This window comes from Haliotis asinina, chromosome 5 (assembly GCF_037392515.1).
Source record: "Haliotis asinina isolate JCU_RB_2024 chromosome 5, JCU_Hal_asi_v2, whole genome shotgun sequence".
NCBI classification, from domain to species: Eukaryota; Metazoa; Mollusca; class Gastropoda; order Lepetellida; family Haliotidae; genus Haliotis; species Haliotis asinina.
Genome location: NC_090284.1, coordinates 54,236,233 through 54,252,140, shown reverse-complemented (window position 1 = coordinate 54,252,140; position 15,908 = coordinate 54,236,233). Strand labels below are relative to the sequence as shown.

Genomic DNA, 15,908 nt, shown 5'->3' with positions numbered 1-15,908 from the left:
TTGTCATATATATTACTTTTAAGAGACAGTTGTCCCTCATTTTACCGTGTGACACAATATTTGACTAGAAATATTAAAAACATATATTTTCTACTTCTATTTCTCTATAAACCAACACAATTTGTGAGTTTACCACCTTCCTATGATCACTTGTCTGAAAGCAGTATATGGAAGTGCTTTTCATTCCAATATAGTTGCTTCAATACATAAAATGTTTTACTCGTATCCATTCCCCCGCACAAATTCTAAACTTCCATTTCCAAAATGAAAACAGACACCCCCAACCCACGACCCCACCCCCTACTCATCTTTAGTTTTAGGTTAAAGATTCTGTAATCCCTATTATCATGTTTTTGATAGAACAGCTTCATTAACAAATACAGAAGAGTTTTAAGAATACTGATTTAACTAAGTAAACTAGCATAGAACTGGCATAAAATAAATAAAATCCCCCTCACTCATTGTTAGCTTTTATGCATAAATAAACACATGTTCATCGGCATTGTTTATGTGAAATAAATGAAGGACGTGTAACGAATGATGTGAAAATTCTGCTCAAAATTTTGTGACCTCTGTTGTTTGACCTCGTTGAATGTTGAAATATTGACCAATGCATAAATGGATATCTGAAACTCTTGATGCTTTTTTCTTGGTGATGTTGTCCTATGATACACTTTTGGAGGGGTGATTTTGTCTGGTCACCATGTTTACCATATTTCTCCACACACACTTGAACAACACTCATTCATGTCAGAAAGTGTTTTCAATACTGTATTGTACAAACTCTCTCTTATTGCACACATCCACAAGATGTATGTAATCAAAGAATATGAAGAAAATATTGATGTAGATATAAATTACATCGTGCCTGAATAATTTTATAAACTATACACCTTTAAAATATTAGGTTGGGAATTACTTACATATCTTCATAATACCCCTATCTAACTACATTTATATAGTGAAAAATTGCATTTGAAGTGAGAAAACAGAGTCAATTCCCTAAACCAGTTCTCTCCTGGCTGATAGGCTTGACATTTAAATCAACTTAAAGATTGAGTTTTTAAACACTTTTTGAGACCTATGTCATTCTGAACGGTGCATTTTGAAACATATTTTAAAACAGCATCCTCAAATGTTACTTCTGCATTTTGAATTGTCACTGACGTAATGTTCTGAATTTGAGAAATAATGTTTTCACACAAAGGTTTCACATACAATGAAAAAAAAACAGAAGAGGAAAGAGGATTCTTTAAGGAAAGAGTTCAATATTTTAGTGTGGTTTTCAGGTATAACCCCAATATTAAAGACGGAGAAGTTGATTTTATCATTGTGAAAACCTACAAATCACCCAAATTAAAGAATTAAGTTTCTCACCCACTATCAAACATCTAAACTGTTCCTGTTCGGCTAGGATTTCCCACCAGTTCAGATAATACACCTGAACTTGTCTTAATTATGCTAATCAACAGATAAACTTCAAAGATTTGGGTATTTTCCACCATGTTATTATTTCAGTTCAAGTTGATTTGACTTTCAAGTCCTTTATTCTCCTCATCTCAACCTTTCAAAACCAATATTGTCTGACAATATGGCTTGGGCATTTGAACTTTAAACTCCCACAATTTGCATTAGTCTGAGAAAGGTCATTGTCGATTAAAGAAAGGGTTCGTCTAAGCCCAGGTGGCAATTTGAAAATATCTCCATAATTTCATTGAGTTATAATGGCTACAATGAAAGCCCAATTATTGATCACTGTGAAAGCAAACACCTCGCAATTTATTCTTTGATGTGAATTTCAGGATGAAATCTGAGAAAAGTGCCAATGGAAATTTCAATGAAAGTGAAAATTCAAAAGAAACAATGACAGACAAATAAACAGACAGACATCTCAGTCCTACCACTGTATAATTATGACAATTGCAGAAGTATAATGATATTTTGTTACTACGATTTCAGATTTGTTTATAAACTGCAGAGTCTGTATTTTAGCAAAAATAAGTTTTTCTTGTTTTTTGTTGAAATAAATTATGTGAACATTTTCTCATATTTTCATTCAATTCTTCAATATTTGCAGAAAATTGTCAGAAGACGATCAGCCAGTAATGAAACACTCTTCTTATATAAGAATATATTCTTTATTGTTAAAAATAACCATTGATGTTCTTTAAGCCCCTAAGATACTGAGGGAAACAAACAGGGAACACTCTTTCATGGCAGTGTTCCTTTATTTACTCTCAGACCTCCTCCAACAGTGCTATTCCAAACTTAAGATGTAAACTGGAAAATATTAAAGCAATGCATGAATTTTTCTGTGTTCTTTATTTGTTTCTGTCGGTATATCTCAGCATTGTCCCTTGATAATAGAGATTCTTTCTATCAGCATCAGCATCTATCCAAACAATATTCATTTAGCATCCATTCCTGAAGATATTTATCCAGCATTCCAGGCTATTTGTATGGAATAGTTCAGCTGGGAAGGTGATAAGCTCCTGAGCTGTTCCGTGAATATTCTGGAAACCATTATTGACCAAGAGAAATGACGCATGTAGGTATTTGACTACCTCCAGTATTATTGATTACAGAGGACTCTATATTGACATGGATCATATAGGTATATCTAGTGGCATTCCTGTGCGCCTTCAAGGCAAGTATGACCAGCTCCCAAGAAGTCATTTTGCCATATGATGTGTTCCTCATCTTGAGGTCTAAGGGACATTATTTATGAGAATTTTTTATTACTTAGATTAAAAACAAAATGTTAAAACATAGCAATGGTCTTGGGTGTTCTCGTCAGAGATGTCCATGTGAATATTGGAAAGTATGTTCAGCTTAATTAATGGGATCTTTTATTGCAGAAAGGTTGTTATCCAAGGTAAAGTTGCGTTGTTTTAGGGTCGGATAAAAATAATATTACCATCATGATGTTTATTTTTTAAATTCAGAAAAAGTTTCATGACTTTTCACAGTTTATAACAATGTTTTAGAAGAATATTGATGAAAACAATGCTTTAAGACATTTTTCTTAAGAAAACTGTATTCCAAAACTAAGATGACCATCATAAGCAGTGGGCTGCAAACTTTTTAATCTCAAGTTTAAAATAGAACCTCTAAATAGTCAGCTGTCAAATTTGGGGGGATACCAGGGAATGTTACATGGCCCATGGAAAATGTAATATTTTGCAATTATCTGGAAGCTGTCATTGCTTTATTCTCAATTTGATATATTATCAGTTTTAAGAGGAAGTGTGATATGATTAGAGCATGGTTCTGACAGCAAGATTTACTTCTACAGACTTGGAGACACGATGTTGTCAGAGAGCAAAATGACAGCCATTGAAGATTATGTATTAAAAATGACGATATGATTATCAGCGTTTTGATGAAACACACCTGCAGGTTCATGACAGGTCACTCTCAAAAATAGTCTCTCATTCCTACTATAATCTGTTTGCAGTGAAAATGGACTGATGAATTTCACTTTAAGTAAAAAAGTAACCCAAATAAATTGAAATTAAGATTGAGAATCTTCCAAATTTTATCTTGCCAGTTGAAAATGTAAGTCTCAGATTTTTATTCAACATAGGATGGAAGTTGTTTTACAAATGATCACAGATTCAAACCATTATTATTGGTTTGGATGACAAGGGGGTAAGCAAGTTGACACAGATAAACAAATGCACATGAGACACAGATAAACAAATGTACATGAGACACAGATAAACAAATGTACATGAGACACAGATAAACAAATGTACATGAGACACAGATAAACAAATGTACATGAGACACAGATAAACAAATGTACATGAGACACAGATAAACAAATGTACATGAGACACAGATAAACAAATGCACATGAGACACATGATGAGTGTGAACATAGATCGTCACTTCTTGTCCTTGATGTTTCATTTAGTGTGGATAGCCCCATGTATTACAAGCAAATAAATGGATTTGAAGCTATGATCATTTGTTTAACAACTTTTATGCTAAGTTGAATAAAATTCTGAGATTTAAATGTTCAATTGGCAAAGTAAAATTCTGAGGATTTGCAATCCGAATTTCACTTTATTTGATTTACTGTTTTGTTTCAAGTGAAATTCACTGGTACGTTTTCACCGCAAACAGACTATAGTTTGTTAATAATAATTATAGCTAGAATTTTGTATTCTGAAGCATGCCCCAAATGTAACAGTATAACCATGGTTAATAGATACGTGTTTGCCAAGTTTATATTCTCAGCTTCCTGGGGAGTATACAGTCTTGAGTGGGAGGTACTGGAAGCTTAGAAATCACTTAACTATCTCATTCTTCCAGTACCCATTCACTACTTAGTGAATGCAGGCATATTTCAAAGTGGTTCAAATGCTTAAGGTTGTACCATATGTGTAATATGTTACACATGCCTCTATTGTCATAAAATAATGTGACATGCAATATTAAAATTAGACACCATCAATACCCTCCTTCACTTGTATTTGTGATAAAAACGGTGTTAAACCATACCCACTCACTCAATCTCTTGTACATACCATGTCAATGTCAAGTGTGTTACAGTTTATTGTTATAAAGCAACAGCCTAAAGTTCCCAGAATTCCTTGTTTATCAAACACTGATATATAATCCATCATTTGCATATACCATACAAAAGCATATTCATAATACATAATGTATACTGGCAATAATATCCTTTTTCAATCAGCTTCTATCATTGTATTGAAATTAACATCAGTAGTGTCAATATCAGATAAATAACATATTCGTTACAAATTCTGTCTCTATCCCAGCTCCTCTGTTTTTGGTGACAGACAGTAATTTGAACATTTGACAAGTCAAGCAATACCCTAAAGGTGTAATAGGTACACTGAAATAGGATTTCAACAGCTGTTTGATTAGGAAGCATATTAATCAACTCACAGCATGTTTTACAGCTGTGTGTGACAATGGTGTCTTTATGTCAGATCATGCTGTGCTCCTGTCAGCTGTTTTTATATGCAGTTTTATGTGAAATTACCGTTGTTGAAGCTAAAATATTATTTACTGTTTTCAGTGCTTCTAAGTAGAAACTTATATCTTGATAGAACTTTCTTAAATTGATTTGTTTCATGTCCATCTTAGAAATGATTTAAAAAATGTTAAAAGTATTGTTTTAAAAATGCAATTAAACCTCGCTTGAGTAAGTGAGTTAAGTTTTACATCAGAGCATTATACCAACTGTATGGCAGCAGTCTGTAAATAATAAAATCTGGACCAGATAGTCCCGTGATCAACAGCATGAGCATGGACTTATACCTTCTGGATACAATGATATGCATCAACTAAATCAACAAGCCTGACCATCTCATCCAGCTTGTCGTCTCTTTCAACAAGCATCGGTTACTGAAGATCATTCTAACCTGGATCCACACAAGTCGCTCTTGCTTGAATTGTATGAATCATTGTAAAAACAGCTTGAGACAAGGTGACTGTGAACTATGTTATGTCACTGTGACAACATGGTTGCTGCCAAGATCAGATTACATTGTCTGAAAATCTCCTTCCAGTTAATGGTTATAAGCCTTCATGGCAGCATATACTGCTTCATTTCTTCTGTATCTAAATATGCTTCTTTGTCAGGAAGGATGACAATATTAATCTAAATGCCCCTCAAAAAAATGCTTCTTTGTCAAGTACTAATTTAAATTACACAAAATTCTTTAAAACAAGTCCCAAACAGTTAATTTTAAAATGATAATGGACCAATGTTGAAATTTTCAAAAAGTCTTTGAAATCTAACATTAGACATTCAACAATGAATGTAATCAAAATGTAATCAATATCACATCACCTCATTATTTCTGTCTAGATGTCAGATAATACAACCAAAATTATCTCCTGCATAGACATTATGACATGTTGATGATGTTCAATGCAATACCGAGAATGATTGACAGGTGCTGACAGAAACAGCTGATTGGCTGTAACCAGTGACGTCATACAGGCGTGTCAGGAGATCAATAGTGTTAACGTTCTACTGTAGTGAAATCTACAACATAATGAAATACACACTGTAATCTACAAACGTTTCCAGGACAGACCTTGAGTTGCTGTAACACTGCAACAGATGGCATACCTTATTAAAATGTTGTCCCAAGTTCATTAACTGTTACCATGGATACTTATTGCAATGTGCAGGTTGTTTCCATGGTTACACAATAACATTGTTATACTTAAAATCTGGATGTTATGGAGAAATTACCAAAATAAAAAAACTATGTAGAAAATATTTATTATCTCTGTTTCATTATTGTTTATCTTGTGTATCAGTCAAATATGTTTCCCATTATCTTATGTTGAATGTATACATAATGAAACATATCTTCAAAATAGGAGTTGAATCAGGTTATTGGAATTGCAAAACCTTTCATCCATACCAATCTTATTATTAATAATATGTCATTTTGGCTAAATATCATTTTCACCCCTGTATGGTAATCTAATATTAACCAGTTTATATAAAAGGTATGGAAAATGTATGCCAGGTAAACTTTTTGTTGAAATGTCATATATTTATTTTTCTTGCATGCATCATTTTCGCAATGTGTCATTTCCAGCTCTTATATGGTTAAAAAAAAACATAACCAATTTACACGAAAGGTATTATGGAAAATATAGACTAAGTGTTCTTCTGGTGGAAATGTAATATATTTACTGCTCTGCATGTCTTGCTGTGTTTCTTGCACTAATGCACTGCAACTCAGGAAAATAGTTACAAATATAGAAACACTTGTTTTCTCAGCAAGCAGACCATTTGGGATGTTTGGGTCGGAGGCTTTAGGCTCAGAATATATTCTACTCTGTTTTCTGACTTTTTACATTTTGTGTTAAAATGTGAAACAGTTTTTATTTGGTTTGTTGATTTGCTGATGAGGACATTCCTGGGTGGTGAGATTTCATCCCAGTAACACTCAAACCTAAGACTAGAATAGTCATGTTCAGGAAACCATTTCATTTCTTCGTTTTTCGTTATTTTTTTCAGCAAGACTGCAGCTATATGGTGCCGATCTGTATATAATCCACTATTTCGTAAACAGCAGCAGGAATATATGTCATGTTTATGAGTGCAGTCAGAAAACATATAATGAATGAAAATGTGTGATGTCTGCGAGTAGTTCATGCTATATTCAGCTCTATCATCTCGGGTGGGACAACTTGCTCTTTGCTTGTATGTATCTGTGAGTGAGTCAATAACTGATTGAATATCGTTTTATGCCACTTTTAGCAATATTCCAGCAGTATCATGGCGGGTGACATTAGAAATGGGCTTCGGGTCTTCAGCATGACAAACAGATGCTTTGGCAATTAGGCTACATCACTGCCTCTATTTGTCACTATGTTGTGTTAGAATCTGATGCTCATCAGATCAAAATCCCAGGTTTGCTAGGTTAAAAGTTTTTATTATCACTGCAATACCTGTACTTGTTGGTTTCAACATGATGTATGTCTTTGATCATGGTTTCTTGTGATTTTCCCCCCTCATGAACCTAACAGGGGCAAAGGGGTAGCCTAGTGTTTAAGGCATTTGCTTGTAGGTCCAAAGACCCGGCTTCAGTTTGCCCCATGGGTACCCTGTGTGAAGACCATTTTTGGTTTCCCTGCTGTGATATTGCTGGAATATTGCTGAAAGTGGCTTAAAACTAAACTTTTTCACTGCTGAACCTGACACACTGAGATAAGACTACTGTTCAATGTATTCCTAAGATTGTCTGTGTTTTACCTTTCTCCAACATCTGACAAGGGTAGGCAGAAAACAATCTGTTGTCAAACAAATATGACCTTCATGACATGTCATGTTCATAGAGTTTGACTGAGTTCCAGTGTTCGTTATTCATGGTTTTACTCAGAACACCTATATAAGCAATAATAGTATTGGAGCAGAGCCAAGTTCTCGGCTGTATCATTCATAAACAAAATACATCAACCAATCTTCAGGTATGGTTCAACAAGCAAGATAAAACCACGACTGTCAGACTAAATGTCCACCTCCCAGACTAAGACTGCTAGGGATTTCTATGTTTGTCTTCATTTATGGCTTCTTTGTCTGAGACACTCAAACTGGTGTAACTTCAATGTGTTGAGCTGGGAATGATAGTTTGGGAACAATTAAGACATTTAAACAGTGGCCATATTTGTAAATGACCTTCCCTTCATTTCCTCCAACAGTCTGTAGATTACTGTGTCAACTATTGAATCATAGTCAAACAACACCAAATTAGCAGAAAACTGGTGTCATTGTACATATGCTTGACCCTGGACACTTGGTAGATCATCTTTGTAAAGTCAAGCATGATTCTCATCTTCTTTTAGAGCCCATTTTGGATGAAAGTAGTGCTCTACAGTGCATGTGAACAGAGAAAATTGAGTTGGATAAGGTCGCTTTAGCTGCCCAAGAGTCTATGAGTTTGCAAGAGTTTGAAAAACCTAGTTATGATTCATAATTGTTAGCATCTCATCTATTCAATTGTTTTTCCATCATGTTTCAAGGATTTTTCAAAGCATTTTTCATGGGTTTCACAAAAGTGTTTCTTGCTATTTAATATTTAAAAGTGAACATGGCAACAATATAAAAAATGCTTCTGAAGAAAGAGTCCTTGACAAGATCATCAGTCAGTGATCCAGTGTATATTTATCAGTTTCTCACAGTTTTAATTGATGTATAAGATATTTCTTTTCTACTCTGGACACAAGAATGAAAATCACGCAATGTCAGAAGTGATCCAAAGAGATGTGGTCCATAGAGTGTGGAATTGACCTTGTGCAGCCAATCTGTATTTGTCCTGAAGACAGACATAGTGGAATCTTGTGTATCAGTCAAATATGGAATCGATGAGAGGGCTCAACGACAAACACTGAACAGCAATACAGACAAGGCTGAACACATAGCATCAGAGTGACAATGCATGAATCACAAGCGTTTGTAATGATGAGCTCTCTTCCTAGATACTGTCTGTTTGTTTGGCTGGTGCTAGGCATCCGAGGATCATCGAGGAACAATGTTTTTTCAGTGTTATGAATTTTTTCCAGTAATGCCCAAGATCTCCTGTTTGTCTTGTCCTAGCTCTTCACACGTATATATGAGTATAGTGCAACACATGGGTTTACGAGGATTTCATTCAGGAGGCTGGAATGTCATATCGATATGTAGAATATTATGAATTGAGTGAGTGAGTTTAGTTTTACACAGCTTTTAACAATATTCCAGCAATATCACAGAAGGGAACACAGGAAATGGGCTTCACACGCTGTACCTGTATAGGGAATCAAACTCACAAATACTGTAACCACAGGGCTACCCCACAGCAGTTGAATATGTCTGTGATAGGTTTGTTTTCAGACTTCTGTTATTGCATGCAGCAATATTAATGATGAAATCATAGCATGGCTAATGGCAAAATACTCTTAATATGTAAACTATGAAATTTATGTGTCACCATATTTATGCAAATCTTGGTGCCACGTGTTATTGGTTGGGTAGCCCTACCTTTGACTCTCACAGTCTCATTAATCCCCTAAACTGTGGCATGTCCAGATACAAATGGGTAATATTGACAATGTGAGCACATTGAGGGAATTACACTGTGGGTTTGACTTTGGTAGATTTGTCCTGCTGACAACGTATCCTCCAGTCAGGGGATCAGAATATACTGGTACTGATGGTTTTTTTTCACTTTTTATGTTTTGTTCATGTCAAGTGCACCTAAATGTTTACACTGACAAAGCACAGTAAAGGCTAGTCAACTTTTATTACTTTAATTTGTCATTGTTGCCTCTGCTCTGACATGTCTGATTGTATTGTTGGTTTTAAAACAACAACAAAACACCTTTGAGTGGCATTTTCATGAAGTTGGAACTTTAAGGATGAACCACCTACATGAAGAGGTTCTTCATCCATAAAGTTTGTCCCTATCAGGTTAAAAAAATACAAGTTTAAAAAGCAAATTTCTAGAAAACCGTATGGCACCAGAAAGGAAGCTCATTTCATCACTAGGAGAAGCTACTTCCCCTAAACTCAACAGAGTCAAGACAGGAAAACGATCACATCTCAAAATGTAAAATTTATGAAAAGTTACCTCATCTAAGCATATTCACTGTTATGAGACCATCCCCAAGACAATCCAAGTTTTTAGAGTCACCAGGATCACGCTTTCACAATCAACAGGACAAATACAGAGTTTCCCCAAACGTGTGATTTGGGCTGGGAATTATTTTTTGGTCCTGTGAAGCCAGTCAGTTTAGATAACATTTTAGTGTTATATCCTCTTGTCTCAGTGTTGTTTCCTCAAAGTCTTATACATTTTCCTTGAAGTCAGTCATTTTAGGTGAGCAAAAGTGACGTCTGTCACTGACTAACAGGTAGTTCCTCATGTTAAACAGCTACACCTTGTGATAATGTATCTTAAACACATTTTCCTCCCATTAGGTCCTTATAAGTGACAGAATCTTGTCATAAAATTTGAATAGGCTGTGTAGAAATATTTTGTCTTGACTTTTTAAATGTGTGTGATGATACTACTAAAATCTTAGAATCATTTCTGTTGGGCATTTCATTAGTGTTATCACATTAAATCCTGATCATCTCCTCTGTTCTAATCATATCATACTACAGTGATTGCACTGAGTGTTTATGTTTCTCTGGAGGAAATGTCAAACTTGTGTTGGAATTCCTTCTTGCTAATGTTTCAAATAGTATTTTCTGTCAGTATTTCGTACTTTGAAGCTTTTCACAAAACTCTGTATTTGGTAAGTAGAGAGGTAGTCATGTTGTTAAATGTTCAGTCATCATTCCAACAAACTTGGTTCGTAAAACCCATTTCTGGTGTCCACTGCTGTGATAATACTGGAATAGTGGTAAAAGTGCTAAAACTCACTCTTTCATACTCACTCTGTATTTGGTTGTAGGATAAATGGCAGTCCAGTAGTCTAAGACTTTGTATTCATGTGTAAAACTGTCACTTCAGTAAAACCTTACTATTACTTTTTAGAGGATATGCATACACAAAAAAGTTTGAAATTACAAGCTGATATTATTTAATTCCACTGTTCCAAGGTGGGTAATTCGTCATTGGCTGGAAGGAGCACTAGGTTTTGAAATTGTACATTTATAAAATTTGTGTCAACATTCTACATTTCATTGAATTGTGATTCATTTGAAGACTTAGTTTTCATCCTGGACATATTTCATGCAATTTATCTTTGACAGTTCATTTTAAAAGTATCTATGTTGTAAACATAGGCAATAACATCTTAATGGATCGCTTTAAATGGTTGATGATGATTCTACATCCTATGTATCTTACATACTACATCAGAATTGCATATGATTGATTTTCATAAAGAAGGAAGGTATTCATGTTAATGTTTCCCCCAAAATTTTGTACTACAGCTTGTTCAGACTCTCTACTAATCATGGGAACCATTCCCTAACATATCTATTGCATTTTCATGCTGTATAAACTAGGTTCCAGTTTCTAAATTACCAACAGACATTAAAGTCAGCACCTTCATGGGATCTTTCTTTTAGACATAAAATATTGACTGCTTTCTTTTTTATGTGTGAAAGGTTATCTGCAGTAAATTCTTCTGCAGATATTACTTTTCAGTAGACACTTTGTCACAGAGAGTGACACTTAAATACTAGATAAATCATTTCACTCAGAAGTCATGCTGTTTTCCACATGACAATTTGTTGGGGAGAAAGGACTTATTATTCATTAAGCAGGAACTTGAAATAAACTGATGTTTTTTTAAAAGACATTTTATGTTAAAGTTCCTGGATTTTGAGACTTCCTTTCACATTAAGTTCACTTCCTGTCGTAATCTTTCTTACAAAATTTGTCCATGTTCGCACTCATTAACCTTTGATGATATTTTCAATGACATTACATTGCCATTACATTACATTACATTACTTATCTGTAGTCTATACTGCCCCCTCACTGAAGCTAAAAGCCAGGGTAATACTTGTTGATGTGTGGGTAAAATCCAAAATACAGTCTTTTTTCTGTAAGATGGGTGCAGGCATGATTTCTTGTAAAATGTCAACCCCTTCAGTGCTGTTACTTCTTCAGCGCTTTTCAGGATGAAAAAAACACTCATTCGATTTTGTCTGTCAAAATGCAAGCAAAGGGATGGATGTCAGTTTTGTATGTCTCAGGTGTTTCAGTGTTCAACCAAATGCAAGATTATGAACTGACAGTACATGCCTGAAGTATTTTTATGATATGATATTCATGACATCACCTGAATGGTAAATTGTAGATCAGTATTCAGACTTAACCTGATTTTGTACTTTCTAACGTAGCTAAGTTAAACATAAGTTTGATTAAAAAATTTAGAAAGCTCCAGTTACTTATTATTTATTTTCAATGGACAAGGGTGGGCACCTACAACCTCCTCTCTCACCTCATTGTGCAAAAGAAGGAAAATATGTTTTATTCTTTTATTGGCTGCTTGTAATTTGACGCTGCATTTCATGGAAGTAAATCAAGCATGCAGAGGTCACAGCATCAAAACAAATCTTGGTCTTTGATTTATGTCATGCCTAATGTTCAGATGGCAAGTTCTGGTGTTCCCTGCTGTAATATTGCTGTAATATTGCTGGAATATTGCTGAAAATGACATATAACTAAAGAGGTGACCAAATGGATCGAGTGGTCAGTCACTGGGTTGACAGAGGTCATAATATCCCAATTATATAGATCTGTGCTCATGATCTCGATTACAGGACAGACTTGATTATTTACAGACCTCCACCACATAGCTGGAATATTGCTGAATGTGGCGTTAAACAACCAACCAACCTTTCCATTCCATAAAGAGGTCAGTTGTAAAATTCTGACTCTAGTGAGCAAGAACAAGAGTATCTGACCGTTTTCGTTGGTGATGAGTTTTTGAAGTATTGCACCCAGTAATAAAATGGACAGCCATATCCTCTCTTATATTTTACAGGAAGTACAGTTGAAGTGTCTTCCAAATATATTCTAGTGTTTGTGTTCAGTTTCCAATGTTTCATTAGCATTACACGGCAAAGTGACTGCCGTCATTTGTACAGGTGACATGGTGGCCTGTGACATTTAAGCACTGTTGAACATGAATGAATGAGATGTACACATGGATTAGCAGCAGATGACCTTCTGGGATGGTGGGAGGGTCAAGGAGGGTCAAAAGGGGAGACAACCTACTAAGCAAACAGGGAGTCATGTTTTGAGGATATTTCTGCGTAGGTGAAATAAGACATTTCTGTCAACCGTGTTGTTGACATAGATGAACTTTGCAAATAAGATCAAAGCTTGATCACCTCTTTTTTGTTTGAAGGGCACATGGTCGAAATTGGTTCTAAGCCGATTTCTAAGAAATTGGTTCTAAGCTAAATATGCACAATCTTTCATCATGGCTTTGCAATTTTGATCTGTTTCCTCTATTGAGAACTGAAAACAGATATATGAAAGCGGTATTTCTTGTTATCAGAGCTGAAAGAACAAAGACAGATGAACTTTGACACTTGCTGTGACATATATATCAACTATACATGTTGAACGTGTCAGGAATTTTGTTTAAAAGTTCCAGCTATGAAGCCACAAACATGTGGTAAGAATGTTGGAAATGCCAAAATATTCCTTCAGAACATAACAGTAATATTGTTGACTGTGTAAAACAATATTCATTCAGCCTAATTGTTGGAAAATATCGCAGAGGGAAACCAGAAATTAAGGTCTTATAAATTTGTATTTTGACTATTCCAAAGCATTATTGTAATCCCTCTCTCAAAAGTCTTCAAAGTTGTTCACTTGTCCTGCTTGAACAAGACTAAAATATTTATATTTTCTATATGTTATTTAGTTCCAATTTGTACAAGTAAGGTTGAAACTTCAATACCTGGTCCCAAACTATTGCCTTCAAATGCTACTTGTAAGTGAGAACAAACTTCACTCTTCCTGAGCTGGATTTAGTGGTTTGGGCTGAAGGACTGATGTGAATTTCGAAGACTTATTGACCTTGAAGTGTATTGAGCTAAAAGTAATGTGCTCATATTATTCCGGATCACATGATATTGCATCAGGTTCACATGTGTCCAGTGGGAACAATCTTGTGAAAAATATTTTCGACAGTAATTTTTCAGAAAAATTTGATATTCCTTAAAAATATGACTTAGCTGTTTGAAGATATCACATGCCTTAAGTTAATAAAGATGTTGTCTTTTTTCTGCCCTGGTGTTTGTTATTGGTAAAAATAATTGTGGGATCAAACAGCCAAAATCTGTCTGTTGTCGCAATTTTCGTGTAAGCAAGAAAAGGTTGTGTAATGGTTGTGACTAAGCTTGCAAATCCCCATTAGATGTGTAATGTTTGATCACATTTCAGTCTGTGTCAAACAGAAAGGTGAAAAACTCTACTTTTTTTCATCCTTCACTTGAGAAGAAAACTGAGCTTGCATGTTGAAGACCAGTTTACAGGTGAAACCAATGGAGATGAAATTGTCTGATTGGTTCCCAACTGCACTAAGCTCCTTACAGTGTCAGCTGGGTAATCGCCTGCCCAGAGTATGTCAACACAGACATTTGAACGAACTTCAGTAAAACAAAACACTGTTTGAATGAAGGAAACTTTGGAGGAATAAGGGCACACTTGTTTAATTGAAAACGTGGATAAGTTGTTTGTCCAGCCAATGGATTAGAGGCTATTAGGATTGAACATTTTTAAACATTTGCATGCTAAGTTTGTAAACTCATTAGTTAGACAAGAATTGATGAAGTGGTCTTTTTTAAATGGTTCGCTTTAGCCTCCGAATTTGTAAATCAAGGAGTTGATGGTAATTATAATGTTTAAGGCTGGCTTACTAGTTTAGACTGTGTTTCACAACAGTGTTGTGATGGTTGAGAAACAGTGTAAAATATTGGATTGTGATCTCATGGGTAGCAATATTCTAGGCATACCAGTAAATGTCTATATTGCACTATGATATTTCGCCAAGTTATTGCTTAAAGTTTATGGAGATGACAAGCTGTCTGAGGCATCCTGTGTCGCAAAGCAGAATTGTATAACTGAAGTTGTCAGCCAATTCTGATGGTGTGTTCAATTCTTGGTTCTCCCCTGATTATGTTTCGTGGCTTACCAGCGCCATATCAGTCCATGAGATTATGAAAGTGTTGAATTTGTGCCTTGCATGGTTTAGGACATTGAGCTGCCACACCGTGAAATTACTGTCCAAAGAGTTGTTAAGACTCACTCACTCACTCACTCACTTGGTCATCTAGATGAAGGATGCTGTTACATATTTTACTGAAATATACACACATAAACTAAAGGTATTTTGCCACCACTGAGACGTCAATCTTAGTTCAGTTATATTATGTTAAAACCATAGGTAGTGTGATGCTAACAGACCACAAATATGGGATTAAAACACACAACCAACAGATCCTTATACAACAAGGGAGGCAAATCTAGTGAAGTATATCCACCTATGATTCATTGTCATGACAGACAAATGATCAGTGTCTAGTAACCTGGCAGCATACTGAGAATAAGAATTACTAAAACTTGACTTTGAAATGTATTCCTTTCAGTACTTTATCTGTAATTTTAAGGAGTTTCTTCCAAAACATTTAATGAAGTAACACCTTATTTTCAATGTACAAATCTGCACCTGTGTCAGTTCAAAGTGTCTATTGAATGTTTGGGTGTATGATGATTGGAATGTTTGATGCACTATGGTTGACAGTGGTCATTTTATGTCTCGAAGGTAATAATTCCTTGCACAAGTTTCTAAGGTAATAATTAATAGTGTAAATGATAATTTCTAAAAATATCAATGGCCCTCTAACAAACTGGGGTCCTGCTCATTTATCTAGACTTTGAAGGATAGAA

General features: G+C 35.0%; 1 protein-coding gene across 1 annotated transcript in view; it reads left to right on the top strand.

The window, feature by feature from the left end:
• Positions 1-15,908, top strand: part of LOC137284833 (ras-GEF domain-containing family member 1B-like) — a 145,710-nt gene that overhangs the window by 13,214 nt on the left and 116,588 nt on the right. The window lies entirely within an intron of this gene.